Source organism: Panthera onca, chromosome B3, assembly GCF_046562875.1.
Source record: "Panthera onca isolate mPanOnc1 chromosome B3, mPanOnc1 haplotype 2, whole genome shotgun sequence".
Classification (NCBI taxonomy): Eukaryota; Metazoa; Chordata; class Mammalia; order Carnivora; family Felidae; genus Panthera; species Panthera onca.
In genome coordinates this window covers 86,196,073-86,220,728 of record NC_138344.1, presented here as the reverse complement: position 1 = coordinate 86,220,728, position 24,656 = coordinate 86,196,073, and the positions used below count along the sequence as shown (strand labels likewise).

At 34.8% G+C, this 24,656-nt stretch overlaps 1 protein-coding gene across 4 annotated transcripts in view; it reads right to left on the bottom strand.

Moving 5' to 3' along the window:
- MIPOL1 (mirror-image polydactyly 1) overlaps nt 1-24,656 on the bottom strand; it is a 306,029-nt gene that overhangs the window by 5,448 nt on the left and 275,925 nt on the right. The window lies entirely within an intron of this gene.

Sequence of the window (24,656 nt, the reverse complement as noted above, 5' to 3'; positions counted from 1 at the left end):
TCCAAAGAAAACAAATAAAGTAAAGAGACTGGCAAAAGAATTTGAGGATATAGGGATGTAAAAGATGGATCAAGACTAGGTGCTGTCACAGAATTCAGAGAAGAGCAGTTCAAGAAGGCAGCTATCAACAGTTTAAGTACTTAAACAATATCAAAGTGAGAAGTGCCCATGTGATTTGGCAATTGGGAAATGACCATCTTCTCAGTGCAGTTTTAATGGCATGATGGAAGTAGGAGGAAGCCTGAGAGGAATGTGAAAATTGAAGGCTAAGTACAGGCTGTTTTATAAGAGCTTGGCTAGAAAGTAAAGAGGATTATAGTTATAGGGGAATGTATGGCTGAAGAAGTTTTTTAAGAAACTGATGGCATGTGAATATATTTGTGAACTACGGGAGAGAAGACTAGAGGAAGACATAAAGGTATAAGGCAGGAAGATGATACCTTTTTAAGTAGGGTCTAGATGACGGGATCATAAGCATGATTTACAGCATTATCTTAAAAAATATATACAATTTTTCCTTGGAGATTAAGGGGAAAGAGGTAGGAAGAATACAGCTGTGGATAATTTAGGCATGGAGGATGTTAATTGACAGAACTTATGTCCGCTATAGGAGACAAAGTTCTCTGATGAAAACATAGGGTACAGAAAAAGGCTAGAGGAAAATGCTGAATGTTTAATGTGACAAGGAAGGGAGGTGCCTTGGAATATGCAAAAGAAATATTAGGTGAGACTGATGATCCAGCTATAGCTAGAGACTGCAAATTTGTAGAGATACTGATCATCATAGTAGTATGACTTCTAGTTTTCACATCAGGTCTATCCTTTGGGGATAGATATGGGGAGGGAAAATAATAAAAGTAATTGAGAGTTTATGACTTATAGTGTAAGACAAAGGTACAAGAAGGCTGTGTCCTTGAGAAAAAGTGATTAAACCTAGAATTCAGATTGGGTAGGGAAGAAAGCAAGTCTAAAAGGGCTGTCAGTTCAGAAAAAGAATGAAAGGAGCAAGAGACTGGATGTCTTAATTTGTGGTGAAGCTAAAAAGCAAGAGTAGTTGGGAGTAAGGCTGTGGTTATTGTTGGAGAGGCAAGTGTGATCTTAGGATTTCATATTTAGAGAAGTTCTGCCAACATCTATTGTAGTTGAAGTGGATAAGAGGTAAAAGTCATTAGCATTCAAGGGACAAAGGAACAGACACATTACTGACATTGACACTGAAGTTTCTTAGTATGAATGCAGGAGTTGGGGTAGATAGAAAGGAAGACATTGAATCAGATGCCTGAAATACATTTAAAGGAAATGGCACTGATCAGGAGATCAGTAGATATCACTGAAAAGATGAGACAGAGAGTGAGAAAGCTGGATGTTGTAAATCTCAAAGGAGCGAGTGTTTTTACATTGATGTAGAAGGTATGAAAGAAGCAAAGCGGAACGAGAAGAACTCTCCTTCCTGGTATATGGGCACAGGAAAAAGGCTGCTGTCCTAGTATATGGGTATGGGGAAGAGACTGGGCTGCTAGGAAACAAGTGTCCTTGGTAAGTTTGTTTCAGGTAGAATGTGTGTGTGAAACATTCAGCGTAGAAGTTGTGGATAGATGCAAGGTAGTAACAATGGAAAGAAGGTGCCACAAAGCAGACTGAAAAGAGCTGAGATCAGGGGAATAAAGAGAAGGAGAGAAAGATGGGGAAGGAGGAAGCACAGAGCTGTATGAAAGTGAATAGCCAATGGATTAGCCAATGGATAGAGTGCACCCATTCTCCCATGCATAAATTGTAATCAATGTGGTAAGAAGTTCTTGCTCCATTTTAGCCACAAAATGTAACTGAAAAGGTACACAGATGCCTATAAAAATGGGCATATCCACATATACTTGTGAATAGAGACACGGCCATATAAATATGAACACACATATATGCTCACAAAAAGAACACATAAGAAATAAGTAAATACCACATGAGGAAAGAATGAAGCTGAGAAAAGAAGAAAGACTATTTACATTTGAAACAAAATGAAGAAAGAGTTTGTAAGTGAAAAAGTGAGTGTAGGAGTAGATGGGAGAGTGGGTTGAAAAGTCATGGTGAAGAAGGTGGAAACAAGAATTGGTAGAAAGTGAAAAGAATGGGGAACCAAATAATAATTACATGGCCAAAAATTATTCCTTGTATTATTATTATTATTTTTTTTTTTTTGAGAGAGTGCGAGCAGGGGAGGGGCAGAGAGAGAGAGGGAGAAAGAGAACCCTAAGCAGGCTCCACGCCCAGCACAGAGCCCCACATAGGGCTCCAACCCACAACAGTGAGACCATGATTTGAGCTGAAATCAAGAGTCAGATCCTCGGCCAAGTGAACTATCCAGGCGCCCCTATTCCTTATTTCAACATACTTCCTTGGATCTCCCACTCATCCCTGTAGACATACCTTTTAAATCATTACCTTACTTGATTTCTCATATGAGGTGTTATCAAAATGTTAAGAAAGCAGTCTTTACTGGTTTTTATTGTTTACACTTCCAGTCTTCAAATGGCTGGTACATTCAAGTTAGTAGACTGCTCACCATTATTGGTACTCTTTGCGGATATTCTCTGGTATGTCTAGTGTCTTTAAAAATATTGGCCCCTATATAATAGTCCAGTTTAATCATTATAAAGAAACATGGGCCTGATACCTTCGTTGATTTAGACTTTTACTTCTCTTTCAATGCTGCCATGTTTCACTACTGACTTAACCTTAAAACGCTAGCCTGCTTTGACTATCAGGCCAAGCCAAGTCTGTTCTATTTCATATATGATTAATATTTCTTTTCCATTTATTGCTGCACAATAAACCACCCGAAACGTAGTGGCTTAAAAAGGCAGCTATTTACTCACGTCCATTCGGGCTTGGGGCAGTCAGGCGGTTCTGCTAGCCTTGCCCGTGTTCACTCATTCAGCTGCAGTCAGTTGGGGTGGGGTGGTCATGTGCCTGACAGGTATGCTGACTTCTGCTGGGACTCTTTCTTTCTGTGGTATCTCATTCTCAACCAGATGAGCCCAGACTTATTTACCTGGTGAACACATCAGCAAGAGGGTAATACTGAACTCAGGAAGGTCTCTTGAGGCCTTGCTTAAAAGTTGTACAACATCACTTGGTTAAAGGGAGTCACAGGACAGCCCAGATTCAAAGAGCAGGGAAATAAATTCCACATTTTGACAGGCACAGTTGCAAAAAAAAAAAATCATGGCCATTTTTATTCCATAATATTGATATTAAAAGCAAGATTTTACCTTTATCTATGCTAGATTTCAGTTTGGTAAATTTGGCCCATTTTTCCAGCAAATTAGTATCTTTTGGCATCTAGAGTTTATCACTTTTTGTAGTTATGATAAACTTACCTTGTATGTTTTTAACTTAGGTAATCGAAATATGTTGAACAAAAAAAGTACTGAGAAAAACTCTTACAGACAACCCTACAGGGTCATAATATGTATTCCTATTCAATTAGCTATGAATTACCAGAACTGTGCAATCCCTTCTTGATCTTGTCCACAAAGGTATTTTGAGATAGTCTGCCAAATGACTGTTAAAATCAAGATATATTAGAGTTCTTTCTCCTTACCTACCAGTTATAGAGGTTAATTTCTGAGTTGCAGCTAGACTTGCAAGACCAAGTATGGGTAACTGGGAACAGCCTGGCTGCCAGAGATAATCAGTCCTTAGTGGCTACATCAGTGAGTAGGTCTGCAACTAACATAACTGGACTGGCTGTAGGGTGCCATCCAAAAGCACTCAACTATTTCAATTAGAGTACCTAAAGAGCTTAATTTGGGCTTTTACAAATATCCAGATAGGTCTAATCTGATCGTCTGTGGCATGGAAACAAGAGTTTCTGGGCTGTGATGGTATTTGGTAAATATGATGAATTTGTAGACCATTGCTTGCTTAAGTTGATATCATGCCTGGTATGGTTCACAGCACATAGCATTTACTCTATTTTTAAATTTAATTTTAAGGGTTGGTCTACCTGTGTTTCAACATTCAAGATATATTTACTGAAACGCTTCACTGGAAAGTCCACGAGTCATTCTTTATTAAAAGCAAATAATAAATTCCAAAATATTACCAACTTAACAATACTATGATGGTATTATGCATTTTGCCTTACCGAAAAAGATATCATTTTTTAAATGGATATGGACTTACAAATGTATCTTGTTTTTTTAATAAAATTTAAAGCCTAATACATTTTTATATTCTTGTTAGCAAACTCAGTGTTAATAATAAATTGTGGCTAATCTGGAAATGGGCATAATTTACTTATCTGGAACAGGACATTGTAATATTAATAGCAAAAATAAGATTTCCAATGTAATTATACTAGAGATAATGAGGAAAAAATTGATACTGCCAAGAATACAGAAAGTCAATCACCAGGCCAATTTACTGAAGGAAAGAAGATATAGGACAATTGTTTACTATATAAATCCATAAAAAATATTTTGAAAAGAACTTCACAAATATTTCATTATAAGTAGATAATAAACAGGAATTCTAGATGAGCACCACTTTTAAGATTTTTATAATAAAGCAGATTTAAAAGGTATTTGTTAATTTCTTAGAAAAATATTACCAAAGCAAATGTCTAGGGAAACTTTTAAAAAGTCTTGACAAAGGACTGTGTTACAAATCTTAGCCTGGTTAACATGTCAGTGATAAATTTACATGGATATAATAATTAGTATCAAGCATTTGTCTCCCGTTAATCCTTGTAAAATATTTGAGATTATGTAGATACCAAAGAGTGCATTTAAAAAGACCCTCTTACTACCTCCTTGGTTTGCTGTGTTGAGGTCTCTCCAATACTTTATGATTGCCATGAGATTTAAGAATTCCCACAAGTACTGAAATGTTGGTAAACCTACAGTCTTCATAGGCTGAAGCAAAGCACATGCCTAGGTTTTGTTTAGATACATTCAGTTGAAAAGGCTGCATTCAGCAAAAGTGGTGCATTCTCAGCCCTAGTTTTGACCTAAAAATAACTTTCAAATCAGTAATGTAAATTAAGTATAATAGTTTTCACAACCTCTACTATCCCTAACACAAGATGATACTCAGGAAATAAAAGTTTACAAGGGCACCTGGGTAGCTCAGTTGGTGGGGTGTCCGACTTTGGCTCAGGTCATGATCTCATGGTTCGTGGCTTTGAGCCCCACGTTGGGCTCTGTGCTGACAGCTCGGAGCCTGGAGCCTGCTTTAGATTCTTTGTCTTCCTCTCTCTCTGTCCCTCCCCCGCTCACGCTGTCTCCCTCTCTCTCAAAAAATGAATAAATATTAAAAAAATTTTTTTTTTAAGTTTACAAAATTATTATGGTTTTCATAATGATTTTGGGTCATGCCTTCCCTACACCTCTTACAAAGTAGTCCAAGTAACCTTTGTTCTGTTTGGGCCAATCATGGGGCAGCACTGTGAGAGTGGTCAAGTTTGTCTTTATTTCTCAAAGAGCCTAAAATAATTTGGTAGTGATAACTGCTGAAACAGAATTCCACCAGTAATAAAGACATCTAGAGAGAGAGAAAACCACAACCAAAAACCAAAAGTTAAAACCGATGCTGCGCAGAAGTTGATCCAATGGTACTTCTCTTGCTTCCCATTAAGAGTCTAATCCTCTCGCATTCTCCTCCCTTTGATTCTTAACACTGGCTTAAAAAAAATGTTTTCTGAGAACAATGTTATATGATTGATAAAAAGGCTACTAAGAGTTTCTGCATTCTATTATGAAACAAAGCATAACCTAAATCTGTTTATTTCTGATACTGAAATTTTAAGTATCAATTGATAGGTATGAAAATAGATATATCTTGCAGATTGCATTATCTCTTAAATGAAACCAGGAATGTGACTATCATCTCTGTCTGCATATAAAATTGTCCCTATTTGTTGTCAACTCATATTTTTGGCTGCATCTACACTATTAAAAGAAAAATAAGAAAAACAACAAATTGGGTACACACAGTCAACAATATTTAGTTTTAATGCATTATGACTAACCATTTACTAATTAGCTTGTTGATTTCTAGCATAAATTTCATGTCAAATCCAATTCAATCATTTCCCCAAAACCATTTTGCAGTATAAAAAAATATTTCAAGTAACTATAATAAAGGGTAAAATAATATGGATAGATTAATTTAGCTCCTCTGATGTCATTATATGAAGCATTATCACTTAGAAGATATCATTATCTTTAAAGAATTATCATTCCTTCAGAAATTAAGCAGTAAACTTGGATTTATCTCTGAGATTAAATAGAACTTAAAAAAATCCTAGTACATGCACACTCAACTCTGCTTAGATTAGATACACACATTCCTTATTCAATGTGTAGACAAGCACTGAAAACTTAACTCTATTTTATTTTTTTAAGCGTATTTATTTTGAGAGAGAGAGTGAGCGAGAGGTGTGTGTGTGTGTGTGTGTGTGTGTGTGTGTGAGTGTGGGGGAGGGAGAAGAGAGAGAGAGAGACAGAGAGAGAGAGATAGAGAGAGAATCCTAAGCAGGCTCCATACTGCCAGTACAGAGCCTGATGCGGGGCTTGAACCCAGGAACTGTGAGATCATGACCCGAGCCAAGATCAAGAGTCAGATGCTCAACAGACTGAGCCACCCAGGAGCCAACTTGCCTTTATTTTAAATGTAGACTAACATTTGCCACCTTCCATGTAACGTTGAAAAATCAGGCTTGTCAATCAATCATAATGTCATTAGTATCAATTTACGTGACTAGTAAAAATAAAAGTTAAACATTTAATAATCAAAATTTAATGTAAAACTTGGCATTCTTTACATTTATTTCATCTCATTTTACAATTAGAACATGGAAAAAGAGTAAAGCTATATTTCCTTTGTTACTGTATCTCTAAGGTAATTTTATTTCAAGTTTTGGATTTTAAAATAATAACTTTGGTATCATTTTACCCAGAGATTAAGATTTTGTAAATCTTCGTAAATGTTTTTTTTGTAAATGTTAGTAAATTAGATGTCTACATAGTCTGGTGGATTCCAATTAGTCTATGGCAGCACTAGAAAAGGACTTATAGAAGATAATAGAGTTATTTTGCTTAAGCCCCTAATTTAACATCAGAAAGTGATTGAGATAATAGGATGAATTAAGATCAAGTGACAATTTTATTGGACTCTCACTTTGTCTATGAAAGGATATTCAAATCATATGTAAGTTTCCCAAGAAAACTCAACACCAGTAAAAGGCCCATGAAGCTCCATGAGAGCAAGTACAATGTGTATTTTGTTCATAAAGTGACTGGTACTTGGTAACTAGCATAACAGGCTCTCAAACATCAACAGGATATTATTTAGTTGTTTCTGAATAGATATTATACACACATGCACACACACACAGGGAATAAAGAGTAAAGGAATTTCATTTACATTCTCGATTCTAAAAAATAGATTTAAATTTTGATGATGACCCTTAAAAGGTTTCAAAAATAAAGAAAGCAAGTTACTCCATGTGAAGATCTGTAGTAGTTTGTTTACTTATATATTTAAATAATTGTTTTTAACATTTATTTATTTCTGAGAGACAGAGCATGAGTGGGGGAGGGGCAGAGAGAGGGGGAGACACAGAATCCAAAGCAGGCTCCAGGCTCTGAGCTGTCAGCACAGACCCCAGCGCGGGGCTCAAACTCATGAGCAGTGAGAACATGACCTGAGCTAAAGTCGGACACTTAACTGACTGAGCCACCCGGGCGCCCCTGAAATAAACAGTTTATTTAGTCAAGGGCCCTTCCAGAAGAAGATTATATAATAAGCAGTTATCTGAATAGATTCTTGTCATTTTGTTATTTTTTTTAGTTTATTTATTTATTTTGAGAGAGAGAGAGAGAGAGAGAGAGAGAGAGAGAGAGAGTATGAGAGTGCCAGTGAGGCAGGGACAGAGAGACAAAGAGAAAGAGAATCCCAAGCAGGCTCCGCATTCAGTGCAGAGGCCCACACAGGGCTCGATCCCTCGACCTTGAGATCATGACCTAGGCTAAGCTGGTATCAAGAATTGGTTGCTCAACTGAGTTACCCATGGACCCCAAGATTCCTCTCTTTTAAATGGAGGGAGTTTGGGAGCTTGGTGGGAAAGATCTTAAATGAAACTTCACCCTAAGTGAGAACTAAGTTAAGGTTATCCTTTTTGCTTCAGGAGGGATTTAGTTAATGTGATAACATTAATGAATTACTGATTCTGAAAATTTGTCTCTTCTTTTTGATTTCATAACTTGCAAGGAGAAAAAAATGAAGCACACAAAGGAATGAAGTTGCCATGGATGTGGATTACTGATAAGCAGGCACATGACAAAATATGGGAAAGACAAGCTGATAACAGGGTCAACCATTTAAATTATTTCATTTAAAACTCTTGATTTCTAAGAACTGAACCAGGGTATGATACTGGTATATTCAAAAAGGATGCAGATTTGTGGGAAGATTCCTCCTCCTTTTCTTATTCTGGTTTTTGTGTTCTGCCCCTGCTTCCCAGCTTTTAGGACAATCCATATGAACACTTGCTTAAATTACATCTGAAAGCATATAGAAATCCTTTATTTCTTTTAGACTAAAATGGATTCTTTGTTGGTTGTATCACTGTCCTATTTAACATATTAGTTTCAGTATTTTCAGAGTGTCTTTTGTTGAAAATTAAGACTAATAAGTCATTGCTTTCTAAGTGTTTTTGAAACTGTTCAATTATATTGTCAAAGTTTTTTTTCCTATGGCGAACTGATCCTTGGTTTCAAGATAAGGATATAGTAAATAGAAGTTTGAAGTTTAATCGCATTCATGATATTATGAAACTGCTAGGTAGTCACTGCTTATTTCTGGCAGTTTAAAACTATATGTTATCGGACGCAGATATTGTATATGGAGTCCTAAATTCTTTATATAAATAAAAGAAATTAATCTTTCTAAAACATAAATATTTAGCAAAGTAATATAGCCATGAAAAGGCAGAGTTCTTTGAAAAGTTTGACACATAATAGTCATAGAACATACATTATTATTATTTTCTTAAATTTTTAAATGTTTATTTATTTTTGAGAGCGAGATAGAGTGCAAACGGGGAGGGGCAGAGAGAGGAGACATAGAATCCAAAGCAGGTTCTAGGCTCTGAGCTATCAATTGGATGTGGGACTTGAACTCATGAACTCATGAACCACGAGATAATGACCTGAGCTACTGAACTACCCAGGCGCCCGTAGAACATACATTATTTAATTAAAATTGCCATTAAACAACATATAAAAGAGAAGATGCTATAAAGATTAATACTACATATGTAAAAGAAGTTTGTATTTTCATCTCAAAAACAGTGTCTATTCCAAATATATATATATATAGAGAGATATCTATGTATTTATATATCTATATCTATAGATACATATATTCTTTATAGATAAAGAATTCTGGAGGCATAGAAAGATGAGCATTTCTGACTGAGTTTCATTTCTTTCTGATTTTTATATGCCACTTGTAAATGTAATTTCCATTCTTTAATATCCATTCACTTCACAGTTAATACTTTTCAAGCACCATAAAAGACTTGAAATTAAATCACATACATCTTTCTTATATGTGTTAAAGTGTTAGTATTAGGGATTAATGGGCTTTATTCTCAGTATCTAGATTATTCATTGGTAGTATGTTAGTGACATAGGGACACAGCTGACAGGACATTAGCAAACTGCTTCAGGGACTGAGTTACAAAGGTCTTAAATGTGAATTATACTTATGTTCTAATTTATTTACAGTGAGTAATCACCAAGATAGATTTTTCATATGATTTCCTTTAGATTTAGTATTTGCACTGTTAACAATACATAGATTTTTGTATTCTAGAAACTACCATACATTTGGCAGCAAAGATAAAAAATAAGGACTTATAATTATGATTAACTAAGTACCCGAGAGCCACTTGTAAAGCCAATGAAAACTATTCTTCTATCTTAATTGGAGAGCAATTCTCATCTGACTGTGAAGAAAAGAGCCTCAAACCTGCCTTCTGATAAAATCCTAAAGGTTTTTCAGATATTCTATAAGGCATGATACATGAATTATAATTTGTTATTTTTCCTCAGTTTAGTTTAGGTTTGGACAATATGGTAGTGTTTACATCTTCTGGTATGTATTTTGTTACCTAAATTTGGTAGAAATATTTCTTTGAATAAATAACCTAGATGATAGGAATGAATTACTGCTGTAAATCTTTGCTAATAGCTATCCTCATCATGTGCCTTTTTAAATAAAATAATTCTAAAAATTCTTTCTATATGCTGCTCTCAGCTGCTTATATCTGGACTTTTAAGTATTCACCCACCAGCCTGCTTCAGATAATTCAGATATCACCAATGATATCACCTCAGGAAATAATCTGCTGTTTGCCCAGTAGAGGAGTTACCTATTGCCTTTTGAAGAATGACGCCTCAAACCACAGCCTTGACATTTGGCCTCTCTTTGAATGGCTTGAGATACAGCTCTTCAGAATAATCTTTATCATTCAGAATAACTTTGGACATTCTGACTTTTAGCACTAAACTCCACAGAAAGAGTTTAATTACCTGGGAAATAGAGTTATATAATCTAAATAGCTATCATTCCAAAGACATTCTCATGGGTATTTCTATTATTCCTTGAGAAGAATCCTTAGAAGCCTTCCCTTCTTTTGCTCTTCAGTTTCTGGAAGCCAATTTTGATGAGTTTTATATCTGCCATCTGACAGTAGTGTTCTCAAACTCAACTTAATATTTTTTCTCATAAGTTTATAAGTTAGGGTTATACAAAAAGAAAATGAAATTAGTTCTTAGCATTGAACTAAAAGACATCCTATTGATGGCACTGTGTTGTTCCTATCTCTTAGGCAGAAAATCTTAAAATACCGACTACTTCTTTACCCTTCACATCTCTTTAGTCACCAGATCACAGTTTTTCTCTATAGTGTTTCTGATATGAATGAATCCTTTTCTCCCATTCTCATTGCTACCAGCCTATACCAGCACATCAGTTGTCTGTTATTATATTATTACCGTTGCTCCTTAACTGGTACTCTGACTTCTAAAACCATACTGCTTCAATTAATCTTCCCCAGTGCTAAGTGAGCCTGATATTCCTAAAATGCTATTTCTTTCAAGTGACCTTTGCTGCTTTCAAAACTCCACGTTAGTTTCTTATTCCCTAACCCCTGAAATCTGCCTTTGCATAGTAATTCAACTCACCTCGCCTATCCGATATAATCCCACAGGATGGGGCATTCCTGCCAGGCTGACTTCTAAACTATCTCCTCTTATATAATACATTCACAGGTGTACCTTTGCTTCATTTGTGCTGTTTCTCCTCTTCTACACTCTCTTTCTTCTCTACTTATTCATACGCCACCCATTCTAGAGGCCAAGTTCAATTTCCTTGAGGCCTTCCCTCTCCCTGTACTACCTGCCCTGAACAATTAATAGGTTATTTAGTTCCATTCTATACTATAAAATAATTTAAAAAAACAAGGCAATATATACATATATATATTTTTAAATATATTACTAGCATTATATACAGATACAAGATGTCATATACTCTTGAACCCAACAATGCCGCTTCCAGGAATTTGTGCCTAAAGTTTTTAGCTAGAAGTGTGTTCACTGCAACAGTATTTGGAAACAAGCAAACAACAGTGCCCTAAACTTCTTATGGGCAAGAGCCTTATGGCATACTGTTTATTTATTCCATCAAATTTAAAAGAGTGCTAAGTACATGATACACTGTTGTGTGTGTGTGTGTGTGTGTGTGTGTGTGTGAGTTTTTACAGTCTTTCTCTGTATCTTGTAATAAAAGTAACAAATGAAAATAAAATCCAAATTTGTCCCCCCCCCCATTTATACCTAAGATCCCGTATCTTTTCAAGAAGAGAGAATATATCTTTAACTCCAGGTACTATGTAGTCAGACCATGGAATTTTTCTATTCGTGCTTACAATGAAATAAATGGAGAGGTGAAAAGGTATTGCCAGCTGTAAAGCAACAGTTGAAAAGAGTTCATCTTACTCATAATTGTTACCTTTTTGCCAAAAAATTTTCATAGGCAGCGTGCTTCTAATGCTATATACATACACCCAAAGTCTTAAATCATTTATATTAACCTGTCACAAGTGCTGGTCCACTATTTTGACATGCTTACTGAGAACAGTAGATGACTTACTATCCTCAAAACAAGCTATTAACTCCTGTCTAAACTTTCTCAATCTGAACTACTGTAAGGCAGCTCTTTGATGGGACACACACTCTGCCTTTTATGGCTTCACATCATTCTGCTCTATTATGTGCCAGTGTCTTTGACAGCTATGAAAAAAGCCGTTATTAAAAAAGGCTAGAAAGTTTGAAAAAATTGGCTCGGTTCTTGTACCATAAGTAATACATTCAAGTTAAATTCCTGCTATCACTGTATATACTTTTAATATACAGCTTTTACAAGTTAGGTCATTCTTTTTTTTAAATTTTTTTTTAATGTTTTTATTTATTTTTGAGACAGAGCGAGACAGAGCATGAATGGGGGAGGGTCAGAGAGAGAGGGAGACACAGAATCTGAAGCAGGCTCCAGGCTCTGAGCTGTCAGCACAGAGCCCGACGCGGGGCTCGAACTCACAGACGGCGAGATCATGACCTGAGCTGAAGTCGGACGCTTAACCGACTGAGCCACCCAGGAGCCCCAAAGTTAGGTCATTCTTACAACAGAAAGTATTTATGGTAATGTATTTTATAATTAGAGGACAAGATGAAACGTTATCTATCCACTATGAAACACTCAGCACCATATTTCTCTTTTTTCCACATACCCGAAGAGATTTAAAATCTGCAGTTCTTCAGATGGCACTTCTATAGTCTAATTGTTTTTCTAATTAATTAAAACATTTTCTAGCAATTCTAAGTATTTTTTAACTCATAATTCCACTTCCAGGAATCTGTGTCCCACGCAGTAATTGCAGATATGTGCAAATATTTAGCTGCAAATCTGTCCACTGCAGCAGTATTTTAAAGCAACTCAACAGTAATAGTAATGGGTTAAATAAATTATGATACAATCATACAATAGATTTAAAGCCATTTAAACTACATAGTAAAAGATTATAATGACATAAAGTTATTCATCATATATTAAGTGAATTAGATTATAAAATTGTATGTGATATACGAAAACATTTTGTAAGAATGCCAAGTTGCCTGGTGATATTTAAAAGGCAAAATGTTTTTATGATCTGAAGAGAAACCAGAGTGCTTAGTGATATTTAAAATTTTTTCAGGAATTAATGTAAATTGTTTCAGTAATTTGAAAAACATATTCGTGATTAAAAAGCATTTTTAAAATATTTGGCCTATCAAAACAATGTTAATTAATACATCTCTTGGTAAAGATGAACACATGTACATAACTACTAAAGTGAACAAGAGGGCATTTAAAAGACAGAAATATAACCTCTTTCTCTCTCTTCCCATTCTCACTAATTTTTTGCTGAACTCTCCCCAGATGTAGGAATTCCATGAGACTGACAGAGAACTTAAAAGTTCTATGTGGCTGTAAAGTATTTATATTCAGTATGTATATTATTCAAGTTTTATCATTGTATTTCTCATAGCAAGAAATTGCCCAGAAAAATAAATTAAGGGGACATATGCTATACAAACATGGAAGAATTATTTATTCTGTTGTTTTTTTAACATCATACATCAAGGCTATACAACTTTAAGTATTCACAATATTTAAAACAATGATTTGAATTGAAAGAGACAGATTTCCTTACACAGTAAAGGCTCTCTCAGGTACTTTCCTTTCATCTCCCACACACAAATGAAGCCAATCCAGCACCTAAGCATTCAAGCTTTCTATTGTGTTTTGATCCTGTTTGTTCTATCTATGCAGGATATTTACTTTGGAAGGGGAGATTTATGGCTGAAGAACATGACTAAATAGCTTATTTGTGAAGATAAACCAACCTGAATTAGTATTAAGGTATAAAAACCCATTGGGCTGCCAATTAATAAAAACAACCTTTTGTTTAGAAGAAAAAAAAAGAACACAAAGATCACGTTTATAAATATTTCTAGGGGCGCCTGGCTGGCTGAGTTGGTTGGGCAGCTGACTTCAGCTCAGGTCACGATCTCACGGGTCCGTGAGTTCGAGCCTGGTGTCAGGCTCTGGGTTGACAGCTCGGAGCCTGGAGCCAGCTTCAGTTCTGTGTCTCCTTCTCTCTCTGCACCTCCCCTACTCGCACACTGTCTCTCTCTCTCTCTCCCTCTCTCTCAGAAATAAACATTAAAAAAAATTTATAAATATTTCTAGTACTTTTTCTAGTCAGATAATAAGTAATAATAATAAAAAAACCTCAAATAAGCAACTCAAGAGAAGGCAAGCTGCCTTAGTTATCAGATGATACAATTTAACAAACCTGACACTGTCAGTAAAACAAACCAAAACATAACTTTTCTCTTGAAAAATATAATGTAAGCAAAGTCTGAAATGGGGAAAAATGTTTACAGTACATTTAATAAAAAGCTGATTTATTTACTATCTTAAGAGGTCTTAAAAATCAATAAATAATACAATACAAAAATGGGAAAAGTCTAGAACAGGCAGTTCAAATAAAAATATATTGTAAATAAAAATATAAAAAGCTGCTTAACTTTATTCATCATCAAAGTACACATTGAAATGAGATGTAATTTTTCATCTTTCAGATTGGAAGATTAAAAACCTTAATAATACAAAATAGTAGTGAAAATTGTGGAATCAGCATTCTTATAAATTATGAGTTGTTGATTTAACTTTTTTTTTTTTTTTAATTTTTTTCTTCAACGTTTTTTATTTATTTTTGGGACAGAGAGAGACAGAGCATGAACAGGGGAGGGGCAGAGAGAGAGGGAGACACAGAATCGGAAACAGGCTCCAGGCTCCGAGCCATCAGCCCAGAGCCTGACGCGGGGCTCGAACTCACAGACCGCGAGATCGTGACCTGGCTGAAGTCGGACGCTTAACCGACTGCGCCACCCAGGCGCCCCTGATTTAACTTTTTAAAAGAACAATTTGGCAATACTTAGAATTAAAATGGCACACTTTCTTGAAACTTAAGTTTTTCATTTTTTAGGAATTTTGTTAAAATTGAAAAACTATATAAATATGTTTAAAGAAGGCTGCTCATTTGTAACATTGTTTGTTAACAGATTTAAACAAACAAACAAACAAACAAACAAACAAATAAGCAAACCCAGATTCTCTTCTCACAGAATTTGCACTCTAGTTGGTAAAAGATGTATACATAGAGCAATTTTTTAAAGATTAAAATTGTAATTTTATAATGTTTTGCACTGGCCAAAAATTAACCATCAGTGCTTATATATTTGAAAGTATGTAAGGAAGTGAGAATGTTTTAGAGACTATGATTTCATAGTTATTTTTTTTAGCACTGAAACTATACAAATTTGACTTCATTTTCTTGCATACATCAGTATAGGTTTTTATTTATGACAGGCAAAATGCTTTGCTTAAAACAGTGATCACATTCACAGGAATTGTGAGGAAAAAAGTCTTTAGGGAGAAGGTCAAAACAGCTTGTATTTGGGCTTCAATGAAAACCTGATGCTCTAAAAATAGTTTTAATTGTTTCTAGTTTGTCCTCTCCTTTAGTGGCCCATCCCTCAAAAGCTGGCTGGAGCCTGTAATAAAAGGACATCTTTTCCAAATAAAACCACAAATCCCTCTTTCAAAAAATCTTTTAATGTGTGGTATTTGATTTTTTTCTTTTTATTTAACCCAACTAATAGGTGGTTATGCATCTCGCTAAACATGGAACTTAACTGACTTATGAAAGTCTGGAAAAAAACGTTATAATGAAATAAAGTTTTGGAGAAAATGTTGAAATATAAAAAGTTCCCCTATGAAAAGTTCCTCAAAATAAACTCAGACTAATCCATTAAGTTATTATATCTACTGGTATTATAAAGCAGCATATATGCAACACTACCCTGACCAGAGCCTTGGCATAAATATTAGTTTGGAGAGGCTAATATTCAATAAAGTTATCAAAATTCCTACTTAAAGTAGTTCTCATTCTTTTGTGATTCCTTTGTCCCTAAAACTTAAACAGCTTTTGATGTGCCATAATCTCTTAGACATACTGTGGTAAAGAAACCATATGAATATCGTCTACTTTTTCCTGTTGATGCTCCCCACTACTGAGAGACAGTCAATATACCATCAATGAGGAGTGGGTGAGATCTTTCCCCTTAATTTCAATGAATGACTGGTATCATAGGCATAACAATAGTGTAAAATTTTCACCAGACATCCTTATTGTTAATTTACCAAGTCCAACTACCTTTTTATGGAAAAGGAGGCTGTTAATCCTTTAATGTACAATTCCAAAATTCATAAAGCTCTTAAAAGCCAAAATACTTTTATAAGTTTTCTGCAAACTCAGGTAGCAGGAAAACCTGATCGAGAGTGACAATTCATATACTTCACTGCAGAAATATTCATGTGTTTGCTTACATTGTGCATCTCTAGAACAGTTGGTGTTACATATACATCATATTGCCTTTATGATTTTTGAGAAATTCTCAATTCCGAAACACACATATTCCCAAGGGCTTTAAATGACGGATGTGGATCCAATTAGGTACTGTGTTATTTCTTTAGTAGGTGAATATTGTACATATACGATAGCATATTTGATATTTCCCAATCATATTTTAGGGAAGAGGTTGAATCTTCAATTTGATACCATTTTCTATGGCACATTCTTCTAACTGGTAATCAAGACTCCTAGAAACATAACCCACAGAGTTAACAGAATATGCATACTTTTTTTACAAGTATAAAACCTTCCCTGATTGACCCGAGTTTTCCTAGTGTCCCTCCAGTACCATACATTTTTCCTATTATAATTAATGTTTACTTGTCAATATTCTTTTCTAGATTGTAAACTCAGTGATAGCAGGTGCTGCTGTCTTTAATCTTATTTACCAGTGATTTCCACTGGGTAGATACCCAGTGTCTACCTCAATGCTTGATGAGCAGTACATACTTGATTGAAATGACATTTGAACTGCAGAACAGAAGAAATACAGTTTCAAAACATTTTCTAAGTACCTTCAGACAACTCAAGGTACATAGAAAAGTGCAGGCACTACTCTCATTCATTATTTCAAACCCTTTTTAGTCTTCTATTACCAAAAATATTTTGTCCATTCACTAACATTTCTTATGTGGTAATAATCATGCTTATTATTATCTGAACTTATTTTTGGTACTCTTTCATGTTAATTATTACGTTTAATTTACACATAAGCTTCCGTGTTTAAACACATATTTGCTAACTTATTTTTTTGCTGAATTTCCATTGGCTATTGAATTTTTAAACTATGCTTATCATCATTAATAGCATCAATACAGATTTGAAGTGCCAATAAAACTGCTACAGTTCAACATACATTCAAATAATATTGACTGGTTTGCTACATTTACCACAGCTGAGCGCTTCCCCCAAGCCTTGGCCCATTATTTTATTCTTCTCACTTTTACTAGTAGGGCTGGCTTAAATCTTGACTCAGATTCTCTGTATTCATATTCATCTAAAAGAAGTAAAACACTAATTCCTCCTTCCTTGTTTCTTACATTAGCTAGCTGCACTTAGAGTTTTAAAACTGAAATTTGTAAGTGGGAAGCTATCCAGAACTGAGAGCACCACAGACGGATCCTACTGACTACCCTGTTCATGATCTATTAGTTTCTGAATATGCATGATTCTTGGTACTTAATTTTGGCTCAGGCTTTGGTTTCTTTAGAAGTTTTGACCCCATCATGACCTTTGGTTTCTTTAGACAGGATCTTGTAGATTTTCAGAGGATTGTGATGGTATCCTAAGGTCAGATTGTGGTTGTGCATTTTCCCACAACTGTCACTGCTCATGAAGTAATATGATTAACTGGATGTCTTACAGGCCACCCATTTTCAGCTACTTAAGACCCTATAAAAGTAACTTAACTTTTAAAAAACTTTGTGAGAGGCAGCTTCTGACATGACTCCCAATGATCCCTGCCTCCTGGTATTCACATCACTGTGTAATCCCCTCCCCAGTAGTGTGGACTGGACCTACTGACTTGCTTTTAATGAACAGAATATGGCGAAAATGATGGGATATTACTTCAGTGACTAGGTAACAAAAAGGCTGTGAGTTCCATTCAGCTAACTTACTCTCTTTCCCTCTCGTCCCCTTGCTTGTTCATTTGGATAAAGCTGCCTGCTATGTAGTGAGATGCTATATGGAGAGGCCCACATAGCAAGGAACCAAAGGCCTTGATGTCTTGAGTGTGAGAGGAACCGACACCATAGTCTAGTAGTTTAAAAGTTTGTGAGAACTTAATCCTGACAATAGCCATATGAGTCATCCAGAAAGTAGATCTTTATCAGTCAGGCCTTAAGATGATGCAGCCTTGTGAGAGACCCAGAGTCAGAGGACCCAGCAAAGCTGCACTGAGATTCCGGACCCACAGAAACTGTGAAATAACTGTTTTAAGCCACTAAGTTTTGGGGTAATTTGTTACCAGCAACAGATAACTAATATAAATCTCAAAAGCAAAACATTTTTTGTTCTGAAACAAAATGTAACATAAAATTATGGTTTCCAATTATATACCTGTCTGGTTAATGTGTATCCATTATATCTTTTAATATGATACAAGTTCATTATTAGCAGGAAATGCATATAGCAAAGATTTCTGGCACAAAAATACTGATACATACATGTGAATGACAGAATTTTAAAACCTAAACTAATTCTTGGCAAGATGGTTCAATGCAAACTTTCAGATAAAAATGATCTATTCTACTGGAAGGAAAAATATACTAATTCATGTTCTTGGATCATGCCTGGTATTGTAGACATCAAACGCATCACAGGATGGTGTATCTGGCCTCATATAGCTTAATGGTATGATTATCATAAAAGAGAACATGAGAGGTTATCCTCTTTTCATTAGAATTTTTAATAATATAACTAATATAAATCCCAAATATTTAGTCAAATGGACATACTAACAATTTGAAGTTCTGTTATAACTGTTAAATCCTTCTTTGAGAAATAAAGTTATCAATATAAATATCTACTTGGTGTCTCACATACTACTCAAATTAAACTTGTTAAAAATGTCTTTCCACTTCAACTCTGTTCTTCCTCTAGTTTTTCCAATTCTAGTAAATAGTATTTCCATCTATCAGGTTGCTCAAGACAAAAATTTGGGAGTTTTCCTTGACACCCTGCATCCCATCCAGAAAGTCTACTGCCTACAGGGCATGTAGCTCTCAAGTCCCTCTTCTCTCTATCTCCAAGGACACTCCTCTGGTCCAAGTCACTACAATTTCTCATTCTTTCCTAATGAGTCTCCTTACTTCTACACCTGTCCCATTACAGATTATCCTTCACACAGCAGCCTTTCAATCTTGTAAAAATGCAAATGAGAACATGTCCCCTGATTATAATCTATCAAGTTTAAAAATGGAAACTGCTTGGAAAAGAAAGTTTAAAAATGGAAACTAACAGAAAAAACCTTAACAAGGGTGCCAACGTTCTTTAAGATCTGACTCTACATACTACTCTATCCTCCTTTTATGGTCCAAGCTATCATCCGGCTGCAAAGATCTTCCTTCAGTGTATCAAAGGTGCCAAGTTCTTTGCTTTGCTTCCACATGGAAGGTTTTCCCCTGGCCAGTGTCCATTTATACTTTTGGTCCCAGCTTCTTCCTCTAACAGTGTCACTGTGTGACACATAGTAATTGTTTAAAAAATATTTGTTGAATAAATACCTGAATAAAATTGTTCAAGATCCTGATGTTATAATTATAATTGGGAAAATATTTAAATCATGGCCTTTCATCCATTAGGATGTTCTCCTCTTTCACCTTTTTTATTTAGAATGAAACACATTAGATTTTGAGATCTGAAAAAAGTTTAATATTTATATTTGGCATGGCTATCATAACTCATCTATTTACCTCCTCAACCAACCCAACCATAAAGGTTTATATCTAGGTTTTCACTTTATAATAACTAATTAGGACCTCTACATCAATTAAATCAATGATAAATACAAACAACTGCTAGTAGTCAAAGGGCTACTTCTGAATGTGATAAAATCTATCAGGAAAACAGTACCAAAGCTATGTTTGATCATGGAAGTACAATCTTAAGACTTGATCAAATTTCACTGAGTAATGAAACATTACATTAAACAGGAATTATTTAAAAATGAGCAAGATGACATGACTGCTACATAAATTCTTCAATGCTTTCATCTTATTCCCTTCTACACACACTTACCTAGTCAACGTAGATTTTCTTGTATTTAAATTGTTGCTTAAATGTTATTTAAAAATTTTTTATTTGAAGTTTTTAATGCAGAGGCACCTGGGTGGCTCCGTCAGTTGAGCGTCCGACTTTGGCTCTGGTCACGATCTCATGCCTCGCGGGTTGGAGCCCCGCATTGGGCTCTGTGCTGCCAGCTCAGAGCCTGGAACCTGCTTCGATTCTGTCTCCCTCTCTCTCTGCCCACCCCCTTATCATGCATGAACTCTCTCTCTCTCTCTCTCTCTCAAGAATAAACATTAAAAAAAAAGTATTTAATGCATTTTTGCTATCATAATATGATACAGAAAATGTATGAAGCCAATATAAAATTCAATTACTAAGGATAAAAATTTTATTAACAGGTCTCAGTTTCAGTCTCTAAATAAGAAATATGATTCATATTTATTAATTTGTTCAAAGATACCACTAACATGTAGCTCTTCAGAGTAATTAAAATGTATTCTTATGATATAAACATTTTTATTGTTTTACTACCCACTGGATTTATTATTCAAAAAATTATGAGCAACACTATGATCAATTTATACCTAACAATAAATGTTGTATTCTATGAAAAACAAATGTTTTCAGAGTCAATATAATCACAACATACCTTTCTTGGACTCATGTGTTCATTTACAGTTTGCTTATAATTGCTTCATAGAGATAGGAGTTTGTACATTACAAAAGGTTTTATTGATTTATTAGTTACAGAATATACTAAGCATACTCAGAAAACTGGAAAAGCTAGCTCTCTGGCTAATATCATATAACAGCAAGTTGTAGAATACTTCAGAGCAAAATCAGAGTGTTGGCACAGGAAAGATAAAAGGTAGAAGCTGGACTAGCAAAGATTAATGTTTATTAAGTCAGCCAACATAAGCACATCAGGTCTTAGAGTTGTATGCTTTGCTCATGATGAGAAAAATATTTACTTAATTTTTTTTTAACGTTTATTTATTTTTGAGACAGAGAGAGACAGAGCATGAACGGGGGAGGGGCAGAGAGAGAGGGAGACACAGAATCGGAAGCAGGCTCCAGGCTCTGAGCCATCAGCCCAGAGCCTGACGTGGGGCTCGAACTCATGGACCGTGAGATCGTGACCTGAGCTGAAGTCGCTTAACCGACTGAGCCACCCAGGCGCCCCTTTACTTAATTTTTAAAAACATACAGTTTCTATAACAAACTATTAAATTTCCTTTTTTGAAAAATGTTCTCTTATTTGAAAATATGTAAAGAAACCATTAACATTTATTTAATATGCTCGAACACACACTTTTTCCAGGAAATGATTTTTTTCTTTCAATAATTTATATCCTAATTTAACTCATTCAGGTAATTTATTTCACTTTATATGTGTTGGGGGGGGGTGGTTAACAAATGAAGTATTTTAAAATGTATTTTTGAAAGGGGCGCCTGGGTGGCTCAGTCAGTTAAGTGTCTGACTTCCTCACAGGTCATGATCTTAGGGTTCGTGAGTTTGAGCCCCATGTGGGGCTCTGTGCTGACAGCTCAGAGCCTGGAGCTTGCTTCAGATTCTGTGTCTCCCCTTCTCTCTGCCCCTCCCCCACTCACGTTGTGTGTCTCTTCCTCAAAAATGAACATTAAAAAATGTATTTTTGAGAAAATAAATGTCCTTTGAACAATATAAAGTGTGTTAAAATTGATGAGTAAAAAAGGTGTGCAAAACTATATAACAAAATTCTCTAAAGCATCATTTTTTCCTTTTGTAATTTAAAAATTCATAGGAGATCATGTAGTCAAAGGTGGTAATGTCTGTTCTGACTTCCATTTTTGAAGTAAAAGCATAAAATTATTATTAAACATTTTTTGCTCATTGTTATTTTATTTTGGCTTTTAAGATGGATTACTTTGATAACTTGTGACTGGATATGAATGAGCAAGGTGGAGGTTAAGCAAAAATCAGCATAGCATGTTCACAACTCAATATCTTAGGTGGTTAATCATTCAGTTGAACACAGCTGGTCAACATGTTGTTTTTTACTATATTTTTCTTTCTCACTTGTAAATTGTTTAATTTCCACCATTAATGGACCTCTAAATACTCAGAGGACGCAGAAAGTACATTGATGCTGAAACACAAATTAATGTGGATATAATGAGAAATCTGTAAGATTTATCTATTCTCTTCGCCAGCTCTTGAAATTGTGTTCTCATATCACCTTATTTAGTAGCTGTTACTTAAAAAAAAAAAGGACAAGAAATATTGGAATAATTAAACTTAATTAATCTTTAGCTGTATTGAAGTAAAGACCAAAATATCTATAATGTGCTATTTGTGGATATATTCCAGCAAACAGAGGCTAAGAGGCTAAGAAACTCTATTACTTCCTTTTTAAAAGTAAAATGTTAAAAAAAATAAATAAAAGTAAAATGTTACGAATTCCAAATATAATCTCACAAGCAGTTATTTAATGTTACTAAATTTTAATTTACTTTTTAATATGTATTTATAGTGTCTAAACCAAACAATACACCACAAAAAAACTTAATAAATTATGTTTTTTCTTATATGGTTGAAGTAAGTCAAATACCATGTGGTGTTACATATTATGAATATTAAAGATTGCACTTAAATAAAATTATAAATCAATGCAAATTAACTTCTTTTTCTTCTATCGACCAAAAGGGATGCTCACAATTCTACCTAGAGAATGTCTATTACTACCAAAGGGATTCAAGAGTCAAGAAAGGCTAGGAAACACTGCTGTAACACTGCTGAGGTTTTTCATCATTTTAAACCCAGAAAAGTTTCAATTAATGATGGAGGAAGCGAGTCACTGATTTTCATACTGCCAAGTGAAACACAGCAAGCTAGAATAACTGGTTAGTTTTATTAAGGCATCTTATTAAGATGGCTTATTAAGCTACTCACTATTGTTTTCACAGGGCTTTAGACTGATACTAAACTTTAAAATGTAGGATTCTTTCCTTCCTAACTTTCATAAAAGTCATATATAATTAGCACTGAATGAAATTTTCTAATGTCAACATTTCAAATTTTGATTAACAGGGAATACAAATCAACCTTATTCAAGTTTTAATTCAAAAGACTGGCAACATCCTTTGGGAGTCTAGTAGAGATAATATTCAATGCACCTTCAAACTTCAGACTAAGCCAGGGGCCTACAAAGTAAAAGTAATATTCAACTTATTAAGCTAGCATCGTCACAGTAATTTTCTCTACCCGCTTTATGTCTGATTCATAAAAACCATACATTCTCAAATTGAAATCAACATTTAGGGTCTAGAATGTAATCCGGACCACCTTACTGTTGATAGGTATGACGACTGATCTACACAGACGATCGAAATGAAGACAAAGTTAACGGTTGACAGAGGTGGTATGGGTAATGACCATGACGTAAAAAACATAAAGTCAGACAGTGGTAGACACTCTGGAGAGTGCACAATTAAAAATGTGGTGAAATTCCCAAGGGTGGAAGAGCCATAGTTGTTCAGCTCCATGATACAACTGTCATTTCTGAACATGAAACACCAGTCAGTAGAAATCACACAAGCTAAGGTAACTTAGTAGGTTTTCATTATTATTTTTTTGAATAAGGGTAAACCAGGAGTGTTTTCTTTTTTTCCTCCAGCAGTGTCTTTTTCATCTTTTATAGAGTATTCAGGGCTAGAACTAGGGTGAGATGAGGGAGGCACTCAATTCAGGTGAAAAATTTAAGGGAGTATTAAAAAAAACCCTCAGTCATCAAGGTAAATAATATTTCAATCAGTATTTAAAAAAATCAAAGTTAACATAAAAATTTTATTATAAACAAAATACCAAAATTTAAATGAAGAAATGATTAGTACCTACTATAATATGGATAAAATTCCTAAGGCAAAACAACTTTATATTGTAGTGAATTTCTTTAAATGATGAGTTTTGATAAAAGGTTGAATGGTTTAGGTCTATCTGCTATCACTTACATAAGCATGGAATATTTGAGTAAGAGAAATTTCTAAAGTGAATTTCAATACAAATCCCTAAATATTGTTTGAAGAAGGTACCTGACATCCTAAATCCCCATGTTTAAGCTTTTCCTGATTTTTAAGGTCTCCTTCGCATATGCTAAGTAAGTTTCCCCAAACTAGACTGCCTGATTCTAGTGCTAAAGTAGCTACTTTTAACTCTTTGTATGACTGATGGATGGCCTTTGCTTGAATTAATCAGCCTGGGGGTTATAAGGTGATGACTTTCTAACATTTTATCTACATT